General features: G+C 37.7%; 1 protein-coding gene across 2 annotated transcripts in view; it reads right to left on the bottom strand.

The window, feature by feature from the left end:
* LOC100709802 (inactive dipeptidyl peptidase 10) overlaps window positions 1-25,326 on the bottom strand; it is a 137,229-nt gene that overhangs the window by 57,306 nt on the left and 54,597 nt on the right. The gene's annotated exons all lie outside the window — the stretch shown is intronic.

Raw genomic sequence — 25,326 nt, 5'->3', positions numbered from 1 at the left:
TTATTTTAACTTTCAAATAAAGCTTTTCTCGTTAGTCACTCTCAGTGGTTTTTTCTTTTCTTCTGCACAGCAATTTGATAGGGAAGGCATGTGATTCACACAGTCGCTTTTCAACACTTCATCTAGAGATGTGATTTCTGCAAGGCACTAATGTGAGCTTTAATCTTGAAGGACCATTAATTAATGATTTTTGAGGCTGATAAACTGACAGGTCTTCCTTTCCTGGGGCGGTCCTCATGAGAGCTGGTTTCATCACAGGTTTTTGAGAAGCTTTCAAGTTCTTCAAATTTTTTACAGACTGAATGACTTTCATGTTTTAAAATAATGATGAACTGTGTTTCTCCTTTATTTCTTTGAGTAGTTCCTGCTAGAATACAGACTACAGTAGAATCTGAATTGGGTTCAAATCAAATCAAATCAAAATTTATTTATATAGCACATTTAAAAACAACAGTTATGATCAAAGTGCTTCACAAATTAAAAGATAAAATAAGACAGATAAAAATAAGATAAGAAAGATACAACGCAGGAGGAGACAACCATAAAAACCAACCAAATGATAATCAAACTATCTTACATCAGAGCCAGAGTGAAAAGATGGGTCTTTAAACCAGATTTAAAAGACTGAACAGTCTCAGAAGAGCGAATGGCAATAGGGAGGTTGTTCCACAGTCTAGGAGCTACAATGGCAAAGGCACGGTCACCTCTGGTTTTCAACCTAGACTTAGGTTGCATTAAGAGCATCTGGTTTGAAGATCTTAATGCTTTTATGGGATTATACAAATGAAGAAGTTCTGTTAAATAGCTAGGGGCCATGTTATTTAAGATTTTATAAGTGAGTAAAAGAATTTTAAAATCAATGCGAAATTTCACAGGGAGCCAGTGTAACTTGGCTAAAACTGGAGTCATATGATCATGCATTCTCGCACCCGATAAAAGGCGTGCAGCAGAGTTCTGTACTAATTGCAACCGGTGAAGAGAGGAGTGAGGGAGGCCTAAATAGAGGGAGTTACAATAGTCCAGTCTAGAGGTAATGAATGCATGAATAAGCTTTTCAAGGTCCTTGTGGGAGAGGAAAGGCTTAGCTTTAGCAATTTGACGTAACTGATAGAAGCTGGATTTAACCCTTGTTTCTCTAATTTGAAAGAGCTATCCAGGAGTACCCCAAGGTCTCTTACAACGTTGGAGAGGTAGCTGGCAAGTGGGCCAAGGGTAACAGTTAACTGGTTCAATGGAATATGGCTGTCAAAGACAATAACTTCTGTTTTACTGTCATTCAAGGTTAGAGAGTTTTGCGATAGCCAGGTTCTCACATCATGAAGACAGTTAAACAATGTATGCAATGGATCTGTGACATTCAAACTCAAAGGGAAATAAATTTGAATGTCATCGGCATAACAATGGAAAGAAATATTGTATCTTTGAAAAATAGATCCCAAGGGCAACATGTACAGAGAGAATAACATAGGGCCCAAAACAGACCCCTGGGGCACACCACAGAGAAAAGGAGCAGAGGAGGAGGAGTATTGCCCCATAGTGATAGAGAATGACCTCTCTGAAAGATAAGATTTAAACCATGATAAGGCTGTGCCCTTAAGGCCAACTACATGCTCTAACCTTGATAATAAAATGTTATGATCTACTGTGTCAAACGCAGAAGTCAGATCCAGTAAGACTAGAACCACAGAGCAACCTGAGTCGGTGGTAAAAGGAGATCATTTAAAACTCTTAGCAAAGCTGTCTCAGTACTATGTCGAGGCTTGAAGCCCGACTGGAATTTTTCAGGGATATCATTGGAATCTAAGAAGGTCTGAAGTTGTTTACAGACCACCTTTTCCAGGATCTTTGACATAAAGGGAAGCTTAGAAATTGGTCTATAATTTGAAAGAACACTAGGGTCAAGATAAGCAAGGGTTAAGCATAACAGAAGTCAAATTCCACCCATTAACTTTGACAAGATAGTTAAGAAATAATTTCGGCTAACCGCTCAACCCGATATATCGGCAAAGTGTTTATGTGTAGACACGCCAGTCCACCATGCCTCTCCAAAGCGTGAAATGGACATATATGCAGAAGTTGCGGTACCAGCAATACATTAAAAGCCAAGATGTTGCTAGTGACCAACAAAGGTATGAAGTACATTCCAGGCTCGTTCTGCCACAAACAATTAAGCTTGGTGGCTAATATGTATTTACATCTTAATGTGTTAATAATGTCTGTTTAAAGGCTTTCCCTTTATTATTTTTATATTGGCTTGAAGTAAAATATCTCCCTCTGCTGCTACAGCAGCTTGCAAGTCCATTGGAATGGCAAAGCGTGAAATGGACACAGTGGAACGGCAGAACCAGTATCACGCTTTGCTGTGATACTGGTTTGAAACACTTTATGAAGCTCCATCTTAAGGCAAATACTGACTGCTTACAAGTACGTAAAACTATGTAATTTTAAATATGTTATTTAAAATTAAGATGTCTCTAGTAGGGCTGAGTATAGTCACTGATTTCTATAATCGATTTGATTTTGATTCACAAGGTCCCGATTCGATTCATCTCCGATTCTCTTGTGAGACTTCATCAGAGGTGTAAGCATCAGAGCAGGTGCCTTTGTGTCAAAGGAACTGAGGATAAAACACAGAAAAGCATGAAGGAGATTTCCCTGGCCTGGCTTTTTATAGCAGATAACCTTAAAAATATTCTGCAGTAGAGTAGTTTCATAAACTGAAAAAAAAACCATGAATCAACATATGAACATTAGATTAGATTAGATGAATACTTTATTAATCCCTCGGGTGGGTTCCTCCGGGAAATTCAGTACCTGATGCATTACCTGATGCTGCTGAAGTGAAGCAAAGCAAAGTTACAGAGGTTTATTGAAGACATAACTCAATGTTTTTCAATTTGGCATAATTTGTAAAAGTTCAAATCTCTTTGGTATTGAACAGCAGAAATTAGACTTTCTTGTCAGAGGTCATTTTAAAAAATGATGGTGAGTAGTAAGCAAGTGAATAATGCAAAAAACTGAAATTGATGATGGTGAACTGATCTCGGAGAGCTGTGCAGGAAGTGTGATTTTATCATGGTAGGCGCAAAACAGCAAAAGTAAGAGGGAATTAATGACAATGTTTTTAAAACATGAAGCATAGTTTTGATCTGCTTTTGCTGCTGGTTCAGTGAATTTTGGTCATTTTTTTGAAACCCACCCCTACTCTCCAGTACTTTTTCTACAATAATAAATACAAACCTTAATCTTTTAAACTCAGTTTGATATTGTATTTTCCTATTTGTTTGTTTCATTTGTCCTTTCCAATTTCTACTGTTCTCACAGTTTGATATTTTGGAAATCCAAATATTCATGAATTTCAGGCACACTGTTGCTTGTGTTGTCAAGTATTTTTTTGTTACTTGAAAAAGTAAGGGTTGCATTATTATTCATGCTATGCAATTAGACAAAGTAAAAAAATGTGTAGTAGTAACAAGTAAAATGACTTTGCATGATATTCATATAACATTTCACCATACCAGGCTGTTTTTTTACTGTGCTGAGTTTGATGAAGGCTTGGATGTAAACGGGTCAAAACCGCTCTCTGTAGACCAGACCCATTTTTGGACATGTCTCAAACTCTGTCTTCCTGTCATCAATTATACAGCCTTACTTCATTTGCTGTGACAGAGTGGTGTTATAAATAAATCTGTCTCGCCTACAGAGCCGCAAGCTACTAAAATCTCTTCTGTGTGTTTCTATTTGCTTTCGAAACCCTTTAATTAGGAATATGATTCCAAGATAAACATCCTGGAGCTTCACCAGCGCAACATCCCCTGCATTTCTACTCTACAACTTTAACCATACACCCAGTCCCTGTGGCATGTAATTATTAAAATTCTGGATCAGTCACAGCATAAAAGTAATTTTTCCACAGTGAACACTTCTCCTCTGGTGTTGGTTGAGCATGATTTTATTTGTGGCGTCTTTGTTCTCGTTGTTTTGTTTGGCGTCATTAACTAGAGAAATCCTCATTACACATCAGGGAACATTATATGTCATTACGATTTCCCCCATCACATCGTTATACAGTATTCCAGTCATACACTGAGGCTTTTATGTTCCTCATATCCTGCAATTCTGGGAATCCCGTTCTCCCCTGCTGTGAAAATGTTGCTTGGAATACAATGTGTCCATATTGAAAAACTCATTGAAAATGCCATTAAATAGCTCCACAAGGACAAACTGTATTAGATTAGATGAATCCAGTTTGATTTAGGTCACTGTGAGAATTCCAGAGCACTTGCAGCCAAGAAAACAGAAACAAAAACAACTGCACCCCTCTGAGAACACACCTTGAGATGCTTATATTTAAAGCTGCAATTTTATTGGACCATTGGTTGCCCATTTCCTTTCTATAATTTGTTACACAATGTACTTCCACTTTCTGAATGAAATTTAAAGAAAACATTAATATAAAAACCCATGAATTAAATGTTCTCCACACATTAGGATTAAAGCTTTTTTGTAGGAAATATCCCATCCAACCATTTTCTTAACCATTTATCCAGCTCAGGGTCAATGGTGGGGACTACAGACTACCCCAGCTGTCACAGGCTGAGAGTGACAGTACACCTCCTACATTCACTCCTACTGACGATTTAGAACTACCATTTATCCTAACATAGTCACCTAACATGCAGAAGATCACTGGTTCAAGACCAGAAAAAGACACAAATCTCTGGTAGGCTAATGTCAGGAAGGGCATCCATCCTGTGAAGGAGACATGCTTCATATAAGAAATCTTTGCAGACACAGGGAGAAAATACAAACTCCACTCAGAAAATCCCTAGCCAGGAACTTTCTTTCTGAGTGTTCCTTTATATTTATAAAATATCTGCAGTAACACACAGCATTTAAAATTATATCATTACAAAATTCTCTCCAATCAAAAGACAGCATCCATCAGGATTTTAGGGTAGTTACAAAACCATTTCCTACACCTCAGGCACTGAGCTGTCACAAGCAGAAGCTCAACGGGACTTAATTAACTTCATATCTAATATCGGCTGTGGTATCCAGCCATCAGGCTGTATACAGGAACTGAAATAAGCAACTGAGATATTACCCATTGGTTTATGAAGTACCATTTTGAAGCCTCAAGTTTAGTGAAACATACACTATATTAGAGGTTTACATAGGCAACAGGAACTGGGAATTTCCACTAGCAACTTGTCAGGCACATAGTGATGCCTAACTATTGTGGCCTCTGGTGTGGATGCCCCCTTAACTGCATTTGGACAAGAGGTCAATGATCCTTTCCAGATTATAGTCCTCATAGAAGTTGTTTTTAAATGGGAGTACACTGGATCCAGAGATTGTTTTGTTTCCAGACAGGACTTTGTACCTCAAGACACATATGACTTCATTTTTCCAAACCACTGGCTATGTCCATCATTTATATACAGTTTATGATTTTAACTTGTAAGTACTGCTCTTGCACTCAGTGGGTGGTGGTTGCAATGTAATAGATGTCAATTCTTGTCAGATGCTTTAACACTGATTCTGTATAGCAGCTCACAATGACTAGTGTGAATATGATTGACTATCATATCATATATGGATGTAAAGTCAGAAGCAACGCTCCAAAAGTAATCACTATATCATGTCCAGACATTATAAACTACTTTGCCTGTTGCCTTTAAAGGAAAAGTTGAAATTTTCTAACTCTTTTGAGTCAGAAAAAATGTGAGTGTATATCTCCCATATGAGACACTGGAGATAGCTTCTCCTCATCTTTAAGATGCCAAGGCTTTCTGTTTCTCCGCACCATGCCAGAGGGCTTCCTGGTTACAAAGCAACACCATAAATCCAAACAGATACTCAATACTGCATAACCTGTCAAGAAAGGCAAAGCATTTCCTCTCTGACTTCCAACAAACTGAAGTGCACATACTGTTTCTCTTTTTTTCTTTGTGACAGCACCATGTGATTTTTACCTCAAGTGAAATGCACTCCACTATCTGTAGTATTGTGCCAGGTGCTGTTTTGAAGATACACAGCTGAAGAAATTGAACAGCACAGGAAAAGAAGACATAGACGGGAAAGCTGTATTATGTTACAGAGCAGCTAATCTGTGTCATGATCTTCATCTGAAACGAAGGCCTTTAGTTCCCACTGTGTGCCTCTGGATTCATTAAGGGAGAAATGAATGTAAAGCATCCTTGCTGCCAGACACATAAGACAAACAGCAGTCACCTTTGTGTAGCTCAGTGACACAAAAGCAACAAAGTTCAGAAACATCTGCAGATACCTGGTGTTTATCACAGTGTGACTTCCTGTTCTATGTTCTTCAGGTCAACAAGAAACCAGGGCTCCGTTATCAGCCACTGAAACCTAGCTCTGTAACTGTATGCACACTATTTTGTCAGTCTGTGTGGTCAATGAAAAACGAAAAATATCTTTCAGGTGCGAGTATGTTTGTATTCCTCAGATTATATATAAATAAATCCAAAAATATTACTCATAAGCATTTTCTGCTAATTATCCATGTGTCCGTCATGGGGTCAGTAGTGTAAGCAGAGATACCCAGACCTCCCTTCTCCTACAACCACTTCTAGTACCTCTGGAGGGACACATAGGTATTCCAGCATGCCCTGGGTCTTCCCCAGAGTCTCTTTTTAGTTAGAGATGCTTCATATACCTCACCTAAGGGGTGTCTAGGAGGCATTCTAGTCAGTTGTTTGAGCTACCTCAACCAGATCATTGGATCAATGCAGATTGATCTGGATCTGGATCAACGTAGAGGAGAAGCAGATCTACTCTGAGCCTCTCCCAAATATCTCTAAGGCTAAGCCTAGATACCCTTCAGAGAAAATGAAGAAAGCTTGCTTCTGCAAGCTAAATCCTACAATATATCTTATTCTCTCAATCACCACACACAGCGCAAATAAGCTAATGGCTGAAACGTTTCTGTGGCAACTCATATTGACAGCTTAAAAAAATCCTACTGTTTAGGTTATTTCAGCCTACATACATTTGCTTTGTAACCGATCTCCATTACAGCTGTTCCATTTTAAGCTGCTTTGGACAGGGCTGTGATCATTGCTGTACTGTGTTGTGATCCTGGTCTGTTTTTTGCTGGGGTCTTGCTGCAGCTCCCCAAACTTTAGTTTGAATGAAACTGATTGAAAAGTAGCCTCATCATTCAGTCCATATTAATCCTCAGACAGAGGCTGTTTTCCAGAAATATTATATTTCTCTTATGAAATATTGTGTCCTAGAATAGAAGCATAACACTAATTATGAATTACTGAATTAATGCACATAACCATTTTTTTCTAGTAAAGTGATCCAGACGGAAATTTATTTGAGAAATACAATAATAAAAAGCACACCACCTGAAAAAGATCTTTCACTCATTAATAATCTTATATTTGTGCTACTGTTGCAGCTTGCCATTTTGAGAATATTTATATCTGTCATATGTTATCAAGAGCAAAGTGCAGAAAAAAGGGGCAGACTTTTCAAATGGCTTTTCAAGCTATATTCAGAAAAGCAAGGGAAAGAATCTGCAGTGAACTGCTGTTTCTAAGATTTTCAAAGCAACAGAACAATACTTTGCAAAACTCCTTGACACGTAAAACCTTGGTGAACTCATGATGTTCAGCATAACAAAGCATTCAATGCTAAAGGAGAGCAAGAGCTTTCAAGTACTTTGACAGACTGGATCTCAGTTCAGGCCATGAAGTAAGCCTCTTTCTAATTCCATTGTTGTAAGAGTTATTATATCCCATCTATTCTTCTCTAAGTCAGTCAGAGATTTTTTACAACATGGTTCACTCATTCATTTTCGGCAAGACCAAATCAACAGATCTATACAATGTTGATCTACAAGTGTTGACCTATAAGAGGGGTTGTTTTTTTTTTTCCAGTTTTTTCCACTATGACACGATGTTTCACTTTTCCATTAACTCAGTTGTTTACACAACAATCTCTGGATCACTGTGAAAGTAAAAAAGAAAAATCCTGATTGTCTGGATTTTTTTTTTACTGTACTTTAAAAGCAGATTTAAAGTATGCCTTTTTAAAAATCAGAGGTAATCATAGTGAATGCAATATTGTCAGAAATTTAGCTGAAGTATGACACTCCATTATGACACCATTTTTTCCTAAATTTACCTGCTTTCATATTCTCCAGACGGCACTTTATTCAGGTGTAAGCAGACAAAATATTCAAAAGAGCACAGCTCATATAAACACAGTTTCAAGGATTTCTTTTCTAACAAACGACCCCCACCAATCCCTGCTGACCTTCACTCATTCCAAGTTTCAGAACTGATTTTAAGATTTTCCTACTAATTCTGCATTGGCCTTATTGCTGCTGGATATTCTCCAACAGGGCCTTATTAGTGGAACTTATTATAGAACTTGCCTTGTCACGCTGACCTTATACTGGGGTTTAAAAATACAAAGGTATACAACTGAGCTGCTAGGAAGTTTGAGAGTATGTGATTTCTGTGATCTGTATGTACATTTTCAGACACTTGGAGGGCAGAAATTGCTGCTGTGGTCTGAATCTTTTCCCTTTGTGCTTTGCCTTTCAGCCTCTTTCCCTGGGTCTGTTTGCTTTCCATAACCTGCCCTCTCTCTCTTATCTCCTCCAGCCTTTGGTGCCCATGCCCGACAGCAATAAGCTCCTCTCATTCCCAAATCCGTCATCTCATGATGCAAACGCAACCCCAACAGCACCAAGAAAAAAACTGCTAGACGTACGATTACTTTCTTTTAGTTTAACAAAAATGTAATTTAGATTTTGATGCAGGAAAGTAAAAACATAAAAAAGAAACATTTTGCAGGTATGAGGGATACAGGGCACATAAACTGTTGATAGGTATCATACTCTAGGCATATCAGCTTGTTATTTGAAGTAAAGAACAAAGAGCAAATGAATTAAAGATGAGAAAGGTTTTCTTCATGCACAGTGCATCTTTTGCCTTTCCTTTTCCCTCCAGGTTGAAGGACATTCTCCATTTACAACTCACCTGATGTGGACTAACTCACTGCAGTGGTTTTAACCTCACAAATATTAAACTTATTTAACCCCCCTCACTTTAACTTGCTCATCTGTTGACAATGACAAGCTAAAGAAATTGAGTGCATGCTGTGCCCCAATCCAATATTTTACTGAGCAGTTTGGCAGACAGGAACAACATTTACATGATGAATTGGCAGACTGAAATATTCTAATAAATATCCCAAAGGCTGAATTTGAGAGATAATATATCACCTAGCTTTGAGTGTGGAGCCGGGACCACTTGACATTTTTGTCATATAAAAGCAGGGAGGAATGCTGTGCTTCAGCGGTTATTCAGGACACTGAATATTAAGAGAAAGCAGGAGCAGGAGATGTCCTTTGGTTGCATAAAAAGGCCTGCAAGGTTCATCTTTGAACATTGTAATCGTTGCAAACAAACCTGGAGAGATAAAGCAGTCTGGTACAGATGGAGCAACAATGGATTCATTACTCATCTTAGACAGACATGGGGTCATCTCATGCATACAGGTATAGGTGCAGGAATCAGGGGATATTTGTTACATATTAAAATGTCCTCAGGGGGTAAGAAAAGAGCCTCCCAGCGTGTATCAGTGCAATGTGGTCACTTGAGTCTTTTGTGTCCCTGTTCTTGCTGTTGATTGTGCTATTGTGTTTCACGTGATTCTGCTGAATTTTCTTCCCACTCTTCCATTGTTCGAATACAATCACTCATTATGAGCAGATGTGGTTAGACTGCAAGTGCTGTTATGATTACAGTTTTCAAAGATGTGCCTTTTGCATGCTGGGAGTGTGTCTCCTGTTACCAAAAGGGCCACTATTTAAAGTGAAATCTGCTTCCTGCTGAGTTACTTCCTACTAGCAAACCCAGTTTGACACATTATTATCACAAATGACCAGATGAAATAATGGCCCAGTGATTTTAGAGTCTCCCAGCTCAAATTTATTTGTGTCGTAAAAATAAAAGTAAGTTTATTTATACAGCACATTTTAGGAATATGACAACAAAGTGTCTTAAATAAGACATAAAACATGAAGGATGAAGACAAATGTAATGAATCACACAGCAACGTAATTCAAAAAGGACAATAAAGTGGAAAATATACGAATCAAAAAGAATAACAAAATTTGTACCGCAAATATATGCAGAATATTAAAAACAGTAATTTCTTTTTTTTTTTTTAAATGCATGCACTAATGGAAATTTTGGAATAAATGAGAACTGAAGTAGATCAATTTGGACTGAAGTCTGAAATTAACATTACTGATAATTAATTCATAGGCAGTTCAGTCCAAATCCTTGTGCTTATGTATCCATGCAAGCCACTGAATTGCTTTCTGTGATTCCAAAATACTCCAAGAACAGTTATTAAATCTTTGTATAACTGGAGGATATTTATGCACTCACAGTTATTAAAACTCAGAGCCCAACTGCAAACGCTTTCATCAGAAGATATCATAATGTAGACCAGTGTTTCATCAGCATATAGCGTAGGAATATAGTTTGTTGTTTTCAACAAGATGTAAAGAAATGTTGAAAACAAGATGGATGAGAAGAGATCTTAAGAGAAATCCACATGCAATTTTTTTGAAGTATGCATTCGAAGAGCAGAAACACAAAGCAGTCCCTGTCCTTCAAATGAGATTGAAACCAGCTTAACACAGTGGCACAGCATTCCCAGTTTTTCACTGTATCTAGTAACATAACATCATTCATGATAATATCATCACAACAGACATTTTGCCCTTTTGTGCTTGAGTGGATGGCATTTATATACCTTTTAGGGGCACTAATGGTTCTGTGGTGTGGTCATGACTGAAAATATCAAAACAACCATTAGGTGTTGTTGTGATGTGAATAATTAGAGTTTCAAAATCACACATAGTGACTCATTGTCTAGGCAGTACTAAGGCAGTTGTTCTTAGAAGTGGCTCAACAATTGTGGTTTTCAAAGCCTGTGGAGAAAAAAATTGGATGTAGCAATGTTGAAAGTGTTGACAATTTCCAAAAGATCTGATTCCAGGCAACTTTTTTTAGTGAAACAAATAAGAATATAAAGGCAACAATCACAACAAATGACAATTATGGTTTTTGTTTTATTAAGAAAAAAAACACTTAATGATGGTGGTGTCACCATTATTAAAATCTGTGTTCTTAGCTTTGAAACCAACTAAACAATTAGCCAAGTGAGGAAACCTAAATGGAAAACTGGTGTTTTCAGTCATTGTGCTTTGTGATTAAAACGTTGCTCTCTGATACAGAAGACCATCCATTCTATAACCACAGCCTCCGATAGTAAAGCGTGTCCTGTGTCAACTGTGGGTTTTTACCATGTACTTCATCCAAAGATCTCTATAGAGCTGTCATTAATGTTAGAATGATGAACAAACAATGCAAAAGACAGACAACTGCACTTTTTAAAATGGTACATTATGTTACTTTATCACTCTCTGAAGAAAGTAAACCCTTATACTGCTACTTTTGTATTACTCCATGGCATGTCCTTAAATGTATTGTTACATAATTACCACATAACATAGTGTATACCTTAGACTATCATGCCACAGACTTATATTCCTATCTTCTTGAGGGTGCGTGAGCCATTTTGGAATTGCAAAGCATGCTCTGTCCCACCCATGAATTTGAAATTAATGTTAATCGTATTTTACAAAAAACTAAAATATAAAATTGTTGTGTAAATTACACTCGTCCTGAGAATAAAATATACAATTTACTGTTAAAAAAGTGGTGCCAAAATATTATTTAAAATACAAAATGACTTTTGAGAACCCTCAAAAATGGCATTTCTATCTTGTCCCAAATTCTTGAGCTTCTTTGTGAGGTAAGAAAACAATCTTCTTAGCTCATAAGTGTTTAGTTTGAATTACTACTTGAATTATTACTTTGAGTGAAGATTTGCAAATAAACACTTAAATGAATAAAACACATATGAAACTATTCAATGCAATCCCAATTCAATTTTATTTATATAGCACCAAAACACAACAACAGTTATCTCAAGGTGCTTTATATTGTAAGGTAAAGATCCTAGAGGAAAAAAGAGAAAACCCCAACAATCAGGTCACCCTCTATAAGCAAGCCCTTTGGTGACATCGGGAAAGGAAAACTCCCTTATAACCCGAACCACAAGAACCAATCTCAGGGACGGGCAGTCATCTGCAGTGACTGGTTGGATGTGAGGGAAGGAAAGTTCAGCAAAATAGAATTTGAAAGTTGCCTAAAATAGTAGGAGGATGGCTATCTGTAAAAGATTTTATTAAGCAGTATTTTTAAAATCTACTTTTTCATGTCACTTTTTTTTGTTCCAAAAATACCACATAACAACCAAAATATCTAATGTGCTTTTGGTGCCTGAGGTATACAAATGTAATTTTTTCAAGGTTTATTATTTATTTTTATTATTATTTTTATTAAACACGTGCATTTATTTATTTATACAAATTTTGACGCCTAAATTATCAGCTGCATGTTGTGCATCCCTTATAGCTCATCAATGTTTTTGTTATCTGCTGGAGATCAGGCTCTGGCTGTGACTGTGCTCAGCTCAGCTATGATTTACCCAGCTATTCTGGGTTCTCTGCTAGCTTTATTACTTTGTAGCACATTACAGCCAGGTTTGAATACAAACAATCCTGCCTTACCTTAGGACGCTCCTATTGGGCTCTAATAACAACTCTAATTAATAAATGAAGCTATGTTTTTATAAACAATGATTTTATTGTTCCTCTTTTGTCATGGTTTCTGGACTGGACCATAACACAGACAACAACGTTATTACAGAAACTGATGAAGCAGACCTTTGGTGAAGTTTCTCATCTCATTAATGTCATTGGCCCAATCATGAAAAAGCTGCCTCTCTTTGCTAACTTTGTTACTGCATGTGCCATATGGTGTCATGATCCTGGGCCATGTTGGCCCAGCATTCTTGGTTCTCGTGTATTTTTGTATTTCTTTATTTAGGCCATGGTTCCTGGGTTGCTCTGTTAAGTTGTTTCTTATTTGATTTCCCCTTGTGGCTTTTACCCCCTGTGTGCCCCTCTGTGTATCTGTGAGCCCTCGTCTCCCCTCCTTGTGTTTTATTCCATGTTTTCCCCAGCCCGTTATGTCTGTGCTCTCTCTCCTCCTGTCTGAACCTCTGTACTTCCTGTTTTACTTTGACAGTCTCCCGTCAGTGTTGCGTTTTCTCCTGCCTTGTCTTGTTATGATTATCAGTGTCACCTGTGTTCCTCGTGTGCTCCCACTTCCCTCGTTAACCCTCTGTGTATTTATGTCTGCGTCTCTTTCAGTTCGTTGTCGCGTTCTCCCTCATACATGGCCGTGTGTTTCCCCGTGCAATATGTTTAGTTTCCAGTTTAGTTTGTATGGTCTTCCTGTCCAGCAATAAAGCTGCGTTTTGAGTTCATTCCTGCCTCAGCGAGCTTGCGTTTGGGTCCACTCCCTGCCTGCCACACAGCCGGTTCATGATATATGGAGGATTGAAACAACTGTTGGAGTAGTAACTAAGAGAGGAAGTTGGTTACCTTCAGGAATGTGTGTTGCATGTCTCATAAGATTTGATCATTCACCCATCTTACATCTAATTTGCAGTCACATTAAAACAAAATAATAATTAGCACAGCTAAAATCTTTTTAAAACCATCTAATCCAAGTCCATGTCAAATACATTATATCATAAATCTGAAATATCCGAGTTATTTCAGTCCAGAGTGGCGCCCTAGAAGCAGGAGATATAGAGGCTGGAGGGTGTGTTATATTAGCACTAGAGGCTCTCAGTATGGTAGAAGTGCTGCTGCTCTGTTTTTCTGAATATGTTATCGAGCAGGCACAGCTTGCCTGGTTTGTGAAGCAGTGGGTGTTTGTGGTGGAATGTATATACTTTTTTGTGCTTGTGCGTGGAGGGCCATATGGAAAATAAGGCAAGGAGTTAAAGTGCCTCCGTAATGTAACAACATGAGAAAGTGTTCTTTCTCCCACTCTTCATTCTCACTGCCAGCTTTCTTTCCTGCTTTGGTGGGTGGTATTCAGGTCTTCTTAGTGTCAGTAAACATAAAGACATATAAGTGTATGATTTACATGGCCGACGTTCATTTCAGTGTCACAGAGCTGTGAGTTGGACGTTCCCAAAAATAAAAAAAACATTTTTTTCGTACCTTCAAAGTGATTCTACTCAGTTTTCTGTCAGCAGACATTTGATTCAAATGGAAAACTGGTGACATTATGCATTATAGCTTACTGTCACATCCAGACATTAAGACATTTTTTAACATTTCAATATTTCAATTCTACAAGTCCTAAAACGGCTCAGTCACACAAGAAAAAAAAAATCTGCCCGATGAGTTCACCCAGGGATTGAGTGTATGCGAAATGCTCAGGTTCCCTGGTGGAAGGCAACTGATCTGCAAACTGTTGTGGTCTGTCTCAGACTGATCACTGTCAGTCTAAGGTTTGCAAATAAGTGTCATCTAAAAGCCATTCTAAGCACAGACTGGCTGACACATTTGAAACACTTTGAGTCAGTTTGCACCAGATTAGTGCCAGTCATGTAATATGCCACTCTTTGTAATAAGAGATTTAGCTGGTTGCCAGCTGGCTGTATTTTGGTTATTTTCCTAAATAAAGGCCCCACCAAGTGCCTTTTGCAGGTAAATTGCTGCCCTTTAGTTTCTGAATTCCTTTAGTACATTTGCTGGTTCTTGCAAGACTTTAAATGTAAGAAGTTAATGTAAATATATTTTCCCCACTTGTTGTTGAATTTCTTTGAAAGAGATAGCAACAGACGTCCCAATTTGACCTCAATCAACTGCAAACCGATAGCACACTATTTCCATCTTATTGCTGTTGCTGTCTCGATGCTGAATGCAAAACTATAAGACTTTCATTATCACTGTTTCAATAACAAACGTGCACAGGGAAGCTGGTGTAAATGGATGGTTAACCCAAACTCTAATCTTTAAAGAATAAATAATAAAGCTTAATTCGTTGTTGTCCCTTAACCCAAACACAGACAACAATTATCTGGTGTACACTGGAATGCTAACTGAGGAAACACTTGAATTTTATTCAGTGACTTTGCTTTCAGTCAGTGTATCATTTAAACTGTGTTATTAAATGATTCGTATGACATTAGGAACTCTTCACAGCATTTCTTAAATGAATTAGTAAATCAAATTAAACAGATGTGCAGAATATCAACAGATTTTTCCATTTTAAACCCAATATTCTAAATGATGTTATATCATGGGTAAGTAGAAACGATTTCTAAGTGTTGTTGTCATCTATGTCTCTCCCTTTCTGTGTGACATTTAAAATGAGCCTTCATTACTTGTCCCTCTCACCAAAGTCTATGCCCATTAGTCAACACGGCAGATTCCAAGCTCCACCATGAACAATTGCGAACATTAAGGAAAGAAAACTCTCAGCCAGATTTAATGAATTAATCTGACGGGTTATAACAAAGTGAGTTTTCATGCGCAGACAGATTCTCTAGACTCATTTGCAGAGGTGAGCAGAGCCAAATTGAGGTCAAGAAAAAGGTAGTGATGTTATCAGCCAATCCATCTCTTTTCAATGAGCTTTTTAATTAAAAGAAAGAAAAGTCCGTTAAAGGTATTCGACTCATCCTGAAGGCTTGCCTAAACAGGGAAGGACTTCCATTTTCACGAGAGGCAATCAATTGATTTATCTGCAGTATTACAGGTAAAATGATTTGCTTTATGAAAATAAAGTCAATCTGGTATTTTATCAGTACTGAGGATTTTGACAGGCAGAGGGATTAATGTATTGCTACCTGATTCCTTTTTGGTGATTTTTTTAATGCTCTGTGTGACAGATGAATGTCAATTATTCAGCTTCTATTATAAAGATTTTCACAAATACTGTCTGTCAAAGTTTCAAGTTGCTATCATACTTTTACTAAAAGTGTGTTAAGAGTAGGGATGGGTATCGAAAACCGGTTCTTGTTGAGAACCGGTTCCCACTGTTTCAATTCCTTGGAATCGTTTGCCATTTTTGCAAACGATTCCCTTATCGATTCCAGTCGCCCCGAATGACGTCACCACGTTGCGGAGCGTCGGAGCGTACCTGGCAGGAAACACGGCGCCTAAGCGGCTCAAACGCTTAAAAGTTTGTTTATACTTTACGAGAACGGATTGTCATCCGTTCAGGGCAACTTGCAATACTTGCAAAGTAGATATTTCATTAAAGGAGGAAACACTACGAATATGCAAAAGCATTTGCTCACAAAACACGCGATGAACTTAAATGAATGTCTTTAATTCCGCTCCGGACTCGTGAATCTCAACCCAGCAGCAGCGGTAACGTTTGCACGTCATCTCCCATTAATGCGGCAGGTAAATAATCAACTAACAGTGCATATTATGTTAGCGCGATCTGCTTTATTACAAAACCTGCCATTGTGCATTTAGGTGACCATGATGAGAGAGACAGTCTGGCTGGCGCTCGCTGGCAGTTGTCGCTGCAGTCTACCGGTAGCGTCTCTTTTCAGGCCCGAATGTCACCGAGCAGTGACTAAGTTTGTGGTCAAAACCTTGCAGCCATTTGCCACAGCAGATGGTAAGTGAATGTGTTTAATTGTAGGCAGGGACATTACTGGATATTCTTGTGTAATTGCTAGAGAATAATTTATGTTATACTTTGTTATTGCTACAGAAGAATATTTATTTTATTATTTTACGTTTACAATTTTCCCCGGGGACCCTGTGACACCCCACTGAAGAGCCGTAGGCTGTGGATCTCTTAAGATCTCACTGTTGGGTTTGTAAGGCCATGTTACTCCTAAATTTCTATCTTGTTGAAAGAGAAGATATAAAACAGTTCTAAGCTAATCGACCTTAGTGTTCTCCTTTTTTAAAACAAGAATCGATAAGAGAATCGATAAGAGAATCGATAAAGAATCGAATCGTTAAACAGAATCGAAAATGGAATCGGAATCGTTAAAATCTTATCAATACCCATCCCTAGTTAAGAGCAAGAATTGATGAATCATGGATGCTGACAGACTTTTTTGCCATAATTTTTTTTTTAAATATTCTAATGCTACATCGCCAGGATTCACACTTGCCAGTTAGCAGTTTTACCTTTGGTGAAATGCAACATTTCAAACATTAGATCAGCATGAATTATAAAAATATGTGCATGTGCATACAAACAGCAAGTGAAATCACCTTTTTAGAAAAAAATGCTCTTTGGATTAAGAATTATTGACGTAGTTCCTTTTTCATCTTTGTTAATCATTTTCTCCAACAAGGTTAATGTGTTTTCCTTTTTGTTTGGCAGTCTGTCTGTCTGTCAGAAGGATGCCAGAGCTAAAGAATAATTCCTTAATTTTGGTACCGATAAAAGGAATTTTTGTTTCACCCCATCAAAAGAAACCTGTGTTGTAAAATTGTTTCCTGACTGAGCTTTATTTTTGTTTTCAACACCTTGATGTCAGGATGTTACTGCCTACCATCACCAGAATAAAACTTATCCAACAACCAACCCACAGAATAAAATACTGGGAAAACTATACAATCTTGGGTTTGCTGTGGAGACCAGACACTGAGTCCCTGGCCTGACTCAGTGCTGGTGGTTCCCAGTGAAAAAAGAGGTCATAGACACTGTTCAAGAAGAATAAATACAGCAAGAGGTTCTAGGCTAAAAACAAACTCTAGCCCATTGGCTCTCCCCTTTCCCCACTACGTGCATAGTCATTGGCAAGTAACAATTGCATTTCAATAAGAAGAGATCAAATGTAAGAATTTGTACGTCATTTACTGAGACAGAGAAATGAATGTATTTGGCGATTAGACTCCAATAACCCATCATGGCAGAACAGAATCCCAGCAGTGATAGGATTTAGGACAGACTCCACAGAATCTAGACGCTGGTGGTGGTGGAAATGTAGACTGAGGCTTGGATGGAGCTCTGACTGAGGTGTCTGTGAGGTGGAGATAGGAAGGAGGTGGGTTGCACAAATGAGAGTCTGAAAGGGAGAATGACCGAGAGCAGAGATTTAAACTAAGCAAAGTAGAGATTTACTGGCCCAAAGATGGAGAGCATGAAGATGATTGGACTAATGACTGGAGTAATGATGACAGTACTGAGATTGACAACACGGGAAAGAGGTAGTAATGTAAAAAACAGAAAAGCAGCCAAACACCCATGAAAACAGGCAGATAACTGATTACACATAAGCATTATTACTATTTCAATCACTGACCTCCTGTCCATGGTTGACAAGAAGGCAGAATCACAGAATTTTTGAAAGTATGAGGAGTACTTTTTATTCTCATGTTCTCGCTGCCCCACTATAAAATCTAAGGGTAGAAAATTATAATGCTCAAGGGTTCTGGCTTTCTGGTTAGAATGCTAATCTCAGTAAAGATCTTTACAACACAATGCACAGATACTTTTGACAAGTAGTCATTACCCTTAATTGTTATTCGCATTCTGTTGAGTCTGCATGTTTGAAACCTTTTTAAACTAACAGTCTTACATGATGATCTAATGATATCATTATGTTATCATTAGTCTTGGCAGAATCACTGTTGTGTATAATAGCTTCATATCTTTGCATAAAGTGAAGAAACAAACATTCAGATATCTTCTAAAAACGCCAGAGGACCAAAGTTTTTTAAAATATTTTTTACTACACAGCTATGGCAAGTACCTACAGATGAGCAAACCTCAGTCCCAGAAGCAATAATGAAACAAAATTATCATTTAATATTGCAGTTGAAAAATAAAAAGATTATACAGCTTCTTTTTGTCTTACAGCAGGCTTTAGTATGCTCACTAAGATATATAATATACATTTTTTAACAGTCTACACCAAAGCAAATGGTTCTTGATATTTTAAAAAAGGAAATATCCCATATTTTAAAGGGCATCCTTCAGTTAAATTTATAATCTGTTAATAACAATTTTTAATCTGTGTCTGTTCTATGTGGCAACTGAAGATGCCAAGAAGCATTTAATTACATGTAAACAAAGCTGAATGATATTATAGAAAAAGGTTTCTGTGTTTAACTGACCTCTGCAAGTTCAAATGATTGCAGTGTGTAGTCTTAGCTAACTGTTGCACAATAAATTTCATGAGCACTTAAGCAAGATAGACACAGGCCACGTTCTCTACATAAAAGAGAATAAGTAGACGCCCACAACTCCAGCAACAACCTTTCTGTGGTTGTTGTTCAATAAGAGAGCACACACTAGGTGCGGAATAAGGTGTCAATTTAATGTTGTCGCTGCTGATGTTGTCAAGAATCACCAATACCACAGAAACATTCAGGTCTTTGACTTTGAAAATGTCACCAAGGGCAAACACACAATTTAGAAAGCTTGTCAACAACTAAAGAGTAATTTTAACCTTGAGCTGTGAGAAGATCAACCAGCATACAAAATCAAGTTCTACTTTTTCAGACATGTTGAAGAAAAAGCCCTTTTTCCAGTTGAAGAAAAGAAGTCCTACTCTATCACTACTATCACACAAAACACTGGATTTTTTTTAATCAAACATCATTATAGTTTAGGTTGAGGCAAGGACTGTAGGTCACTGCAAGGCAATGAGATGCTACTTATTTTGGTGTTTAGAGGATACATATTTCAAATACATATTCAAGGTCTTTAAAGACTTATTTCATAAACAAACACAGTTTGTACATGTACATCTGATGTAGATGAGAAAAGTGGAGTAGCAATTATAATATAAACAAGACCTTTGTTTCATAATATGTTCTCTGAGAGTTAACGTACTGACTGAAAGATTACCTCAAAAGTCCTGTCTGGATGGAAAAGCAAAAAGAAGTGTCGGTTGTGTCTAAAAGATGTGAGAAAAGTAGAAAAAATTATTTTGCAGTACCTTGTTTAAACTATCTGACTGGTTAGAAACAAAGCATTTCTCAGAAACAGTTTATAAAAGGGCATTTACTTTCAAAAAATATTGAAGCCCTAAAGTAATGTTTGGCTCATCCAAATATTGTCTTTGTCTGCTGAACAAGTTGTCTATAACATTTTTGAACATAGTAAGGATCTCTCATGGTCAGCAGTTTTGAGCTTTTCTATCATCTGTCCTTGTCTTAAATATCTACACCTGTGTCTCATTCTCTCAGCTACTCCCATTATTACCCACTTCACAGTGTGCCTTGTGTTTTCCTTGTGCACTCCTGTGATTATGTAGAGTTTCTGATAGCCCATTTGTTCTGTCTCCTGCATCAGCCCAATAAAACAGCTTACCTTTTGTTTGAAGTCTGCCTTCGTGTGTTTGAGTACTAATCCTGCAAACCCTGAAACAGTAAGTGGGAAATGAGGAATTGGTTATTTCGGGCTATGAGCTCACAATTTTTCAAGCTTCCAAAATATAGCTGAAGTAAAAGTAACACTGTTGCCTTTTATCTTCTTACCAAATAAAACCAAGTGTAACTGTCAGTCTCCTTCTGTGTCTAGCTTTATTTGTGCCTTTCAGCACAGTGACAGTCCTCAGAACCATAAGGTACTTGCCTTCTACAACATAATAATGAGGTGGCTACTTTTTGTCCACTGGCATGTTTTTTGGCAGCCACATATCTTGTCTCTCCTCGCCATCTGCTGTCATGAGAGGCATTATGCGAGGGTGGACCTTTCACAGAGTGGCACGGAGATGAGAAAGGATACTGTATCTGACAGGGAGGGGAAACGATGCACCGCCACCTCTTCATGCGGCACATCTTATTAACCTAACCACCCTGTCGACAACGGGATCATAATTAATCTTCATTGAGTCACTGGGCTGTCTGGCTGACAGGCTAAATGATTGGGGTGGAAGAGGGGGTGGATAACAGTGTCCTCCAAGGTGGCGTCAAAGTGGGATTCAATGGCATTTAATAGGAGGTTGAGGAAACACAGCAAGTGGTGGTTTATGGCAACTGTTGACTCTCAAAGGAAGTGCAGAGCAAAAGAACAACAATGGTTTAAGTCCCATGGTTATTACATAAGTATGAAAGTATTAAGCAAGCTGCAATTGCAGTCAGTAGATCAACCGTATGGTGCTGCAATTCAATTTAATGTAATGCAAGTTTAATTTGTCTCCAGTGGCTTACCATTGCTTCAGTATGGCAACCCACTCATTTATTATAATTTATACCAACCCCAGATTCCTCAGACAAAAAGATACAGGGATTTGTTTACATCCTGGCAGTAGCTGGAGGGTGATCAATTCACCAAATCGATTGTAACTCCTTTTGAGCTCATCAGTTTATTGCATTGCAAAACAGCCTGGAGAAAAACAATTTATTCCACCAGTAATAGCAGGCATGCATGCGTATAATGTGATTTCTGCTCAACTCATATCCACTGATGCTTTCAGACTGTTTTTGAAGGTTCGACAGGCCTTCAAAAAGAGATGCTGAATAAAAGATTTGAAATATAATCGCTTTTAGAAAGTTATCTGCTAGAGTATATCTATCTACATCTAGGAAGGGAACAATCAGCAATACGTGGGATGTAAAGGCCGCTTTTACACATTGTTCTGTGTCACAAATTTAAGTGATTGTACAAAGAGACTGTTTCTAAAAGATGAACCTAGCCACCATGACCTCACTCACTGGTTCATATTTTGATGATGTGGTTTAAAAGTACGTTCACTGAGTTTGGTTAGTAAGCAGCCACCATAAGGAGCAAAAAGTAATAGTAATCTACTAAAATACTGCAAGCACAAAGCACTTAAGAACAAACTGAAGCACAGAGAACTTGGATGTTCTTTATTGTATTTGTAAGTTATTTACTTTACGGTGCTCTAAAGGCACCAACACCACAAATACAGTCGACAGATGAAAAGTATTAACTAAGATGAGGACTAGCAAACAGCTAGCAGATACAATAGCCCACATATACATACTTGTTCAATCATATCAAAATTTAAGTGTTAACTAAATCTAAATTCACAAATTATATAGAGACCAAAACCATATTTTTGCCACTCTGGAAACTTGAGTTTTGGGCATTTATGTTTAAACCCAAGAGTGATCGTATAGGTGGCTGTCACACAAGGTCACCTAACCAATTACATAACCATTATCAGGGGACTTAAAAAATGTGATTTTCTGCCACTCCTTATGTGCACTACTGATGTTTTGCAGTCATGCCATAACTAACCATGTGGGTCACGTGAGTGAGGGTCCAGCCACTTAGTCTAGAGACTAAGTCCCTCTGTAAACCAGCAGTCACTCTGTAAATATGGGAATTTTTGGTGAAAAATCTTCTTGCCATTTGTTTTGATGGCTTAAGATTACCACATGCAGCCACAGTGTGCATGGGCTTATGTGCAAACATGTACCATTAGCCAAGGAGTAATACAATTTGAGCTAGTGGGATGGAATTAGAAACTGCTTGGCTTTAAAGTAAAAACTGCACTTTTTGTAGCATGTAGGCTGCAGTGCTAAGGCACAACTTTTACTTAAGAATACATTATTTCAATTGTAGCGCTATATACGATGCTTAAACTAATATCTATAATAGATATCAGCATGATTGATGAACTATCCTGGGTCTATTCTGCCTCTTGCTCCATGACAGCGTGATAAATGATTCCAGCCCAGGTTGACCCTGAATAAGTGTCAACAATTCGATGGATATCAAAGGTTTAAAGAAAATTTTGATTAAAAAAAACACCCGATAACAACACTGCACAAAATCAGTGTAAAGCTTGCTCAGAGATAACATAATCACATTTGCTTGTACCAATTTCTTGACTCAATATAGTGTGTGCATTACTAACTAGTTTTGCACTACTACCCTCAGAACATAGGACAGTCCATGATTTCAGTGTGTCAATAATGGTTTGTTAGCTTCTGGAGAAACTCGGCTGGATGCTAATATTATCTCTTAACATAAGGAAATGGCAGGACTGTCCCAGCCTCTTCCACTTTAATGGATGATAATTTCAGTTAACATCTTCTTAGTAGCGCTTGAAATCCTTAACCCTCCTGGTGACTTTATTTCGAAGTCTTTGACATGATGCTGTTTTGTTATCCAGGAAAATAAACAAACAGCAGGCCTTAATATGCTTAAAAGAGGACTTTGCACAAGCAAGATAAAACAATCAACACTAATTTCAAGAAGCGGAAAAAATGATATTGACTGCATATGCACGCCTCGTTAAATCTAAAGAAAAACTGTTGTTTGCTCCCAGGTTTCCCAGACCTTTTTGTTACGTTTCCTGTCTTCACCCGATCTGTAAAACACCCCTATTAAAACGCATTCTGCATTCCTAAAATGTCATTGGATAACTCTATAGCTTTCTAATAAATTGGCAGTAAGTTGGCCTCAAGTAAGACCCACAACACAAAGAGCATGTCACTTCTTTAAAAAAAAGACTGTCTGTCTCTGTTTAGCAATTATGTGGACAAATGTTTGCAGGTAATATTAATGACATTAAGATACAATCTTTAGTGATAAGGGGTTGTTTCCATACTGTGAACACCTGCATATTTGTAATCATTTTCACAGGTTGAGCTGCGTAGTCAGCCAAGTCACATTAAGCTCAATAACCTTGTCAATTTATCCAGTGAATGGAAGATATGGCTCATTGGATCTGTAATACAGTCGGGCATCATCAAGCTAAAATATCCATCTCACCTGTCAGGAATTAGTTGCATGCTTATCATAAAATCTGTCACCTGTACAGTGACAAACATACCTTTACCACTGCTTTTGAAATTTTAATTAACATTTACTCATGCAGCTCCACTAACAGCACATCTATGACACACTCAAGTTGTTTATGTAAAGCAAACAGGAAAATGCACACGCTGCATTTCATCTAAGGGAAATGCAGCAGTGTGTGAGCCATAAATGGAAATAAAATATATTCTTTTAAAACTCTAAATTCAAGGAGGGCTGTAGATAAATGATCGCTACCACCTGGTTGCTGTCAAAATCTCATCACATTATAAGAGGACCTTTCAAAACAGTTCTGCACAGACCTAACCCCGGCCCATAGAGATGCTTTTCAGACACAATCTGACAAGGTACTACTTACTCTGAGATCTGAACACAAATGTTATATGACACAGAAAAGATTTCCTTGTACAGTAAACTCACTGATGTAGTGCAGTTGCTTCAACTGGCTGATAATTGATTTTGTGGCAAAACACAACACTGACCATGGCACAGCCTGTCCATCCATCTTCGCAAACTATTTTCTTTCATTTATATTCACATTAATTTGTTTTGTTGTTGAAGTAATACTACATCATTGATATTTTTATTTAATTATCTCCATGGAAACACAAGTTATACAAGTCTTGATTCATATGCCTCAGCCAGCTAAATAATAAATCCTCTGGTAAATCAGCTGCTTTACCAGTTTTTCTGTTTTAGCACCAAACATTAGCTCAGCTCTCTTACACTTGTCTGCAGAGAAAACAGTGTGTACCTGCAGGTTCACTTTTACATTTGAAACTCCAACTACACCTTGACCCAAAGATTTGTGGAGCCATAATTACCACCATGTTTTATACCTACAACAGTGAAGTTTCAGTTTACTTCCATGTCTTACCAACCTCATACACTGTAAAGCTTTAGATGAAATTTAATAGGGCTCCAAAGATCAGAGTCACCAAATTACTATCTGACCAAATGTGAAATGTGGTCACGATCTCTGCCTCTTTTCCTCAGTTACAGTCTTGAAGAATGTTTTGCAGAACATTTTGACAGAGTTCATGGTCAAGTTCTTCTTTTGAATTTGGAAGATTAAATGTTATAACACCAGTGTATGAATTCTTTAATTGCTAAAGACAAGTTTTTGAGGTCACTTGAACACAAACTAAAAAAAGAAAACAGTTCTGCTTTTTGTCCATGTGAGTATTTGTGCTGAATTAGAAGAAATTCTCTCAAGATAAGATATGTACATGTTTTTTGTGTTTTTTTTCCTTCTTATCTTGAGAGAATTTCTTCTAATTCAGCACAAATACTCACATGGACAAAAAGCAGAACTGTTTTCTTTTTTTAGTTTGTGTTCAAGTGACCTCAAAAACTTTTGTAGGCATGTCTTAATGGCTGAGGATACTCAAAAAAGGAAGCAATAAAAGAGTGAAGCAGGAAAAGTCTAGACACAAACCCTGAGTGGGCTTTTTAACTTAACCTCCAGAATGGCATTAACCTGGTCTGGTGAACCCCTGAACGCTCCCAGGCATTTTATCTCTGTCTAAGGTCTGAAATAAGAAACAGGGATGTAAACACTTTTGCTTAGGTGTCTTTTGCTTCAACTAAACTACACATATCCCCCCTTCAA

This window comes from Oreochromis niloticus, linkage group LG16 (assembly GCF_001858045.2).
Source record: "Oreochromis niloticus isolate F11D_XX linkage group LG16, O_niloticus_UMD_NMBU, whole genome shotgun sequence".
In the NCBI taxonomy this organism is placed as follows: Eukaryota; Metazoa; Chordata; class Actinopteri; order Cichliformes; family Cichlidae; genus Oreochromis; species Oreochromis niloticus.
Note: the sequence above shows the minus strand (reverse complement) of the source record. Positions and strands in the feature narration are given on the sequence as shown.